The sequence below is a fragment of the Ipomoea triloba genome, chromosome 1, assembly GCF_003576645.1.
Source record: "Ipomoea triloba cultivar NCNSP0323 chromosome 1, ASM357664v1".
Taxonomy (NCBI): Eukaryota; Viridiplantae; Streptophyta; class Magnoliopsida; order Solanales; family Convolvulaceae; genus Ipomoea; species Ipomoea triloba.
This window is the reverse complement of record NC_044916.1, coordinates 23,393,977-23,394,897: the sequence shown is the minus strand read 5'-3', so window position 1 is coordinate 23,394,897 and position 921 is coordinate 23,393,977.

The window sequence follows — 921 nt, the reverse complement described above, 5'->3', positions numbered from 1 at the left end:
GACTACACAAGATTCACATGGACCGTGTTCTTAACCAAGAAAAGTGAGACAAAAATTGCCCTGCCTAATCTCTTGAAGCAAGTTCAAGTTGAAAAGGATGTCTCAATACTAAAAATCCGGTCAGATCAAGGAGGAGAGTTCGTTAATCAATTAATCGAGAGCTACTGCAACGAGAATGGGATTCATCATCAACTGTCAGCTGCTCGAACGCCTCAACAAAACGGAGTTGCTGAAAGAAGGAACAAAACTCTCAAGGAAGCTGCAAGAACCATGCTCTCGCAAGCCAACATAGCACAAGGATTTTGGGCAGAAGCAATCAACACAGCGTGCTACACCCAAAATCGGTCCTTGATCGTAAAAGGAATTGGAAAGACTCCATATGAGTTGTGGAATGGAAGAAAACCGAATGTAAGCCACTTCCACACATTCGGATGCAAATGCTATATCCACAACAATGGGAAGGCTCAACTAAGAACCTTTGAAGAAAAGGCAGATGATGGAGTATTTATGGGATACTCATCGACAAGCAAAGCATTCAGAGTCTTCAACAAACGGAGTTTGGTGGTTGAAGAGTCCCTACATGTTATCTTTGATGAAAGGGCATCGACAGATCAACCATCAAAGACAACGGAAGCAGCTGAGGAAGATCAACCACAGTCTATCGAGAGAACAAACTTACCTCTCGAAGACAAGCAGTCAATAGTTCGAGACGTAGCAGAACTCCAGTCAGATTCAGATGATGAAGAATCTACCAAGAAGAAAGCACCTGACTCAGTTGATCCAATCCAGATCATAGATGTTCAAACCACATCTCAACCTTCAATGGAAGTATCAACTGAGGAGCCACAACCCCACCTAAGATGGCTGAGAAGTCACCCTGCTGATCAAGTGATTGGAGATGTACGTGACAGAGTTCGAACC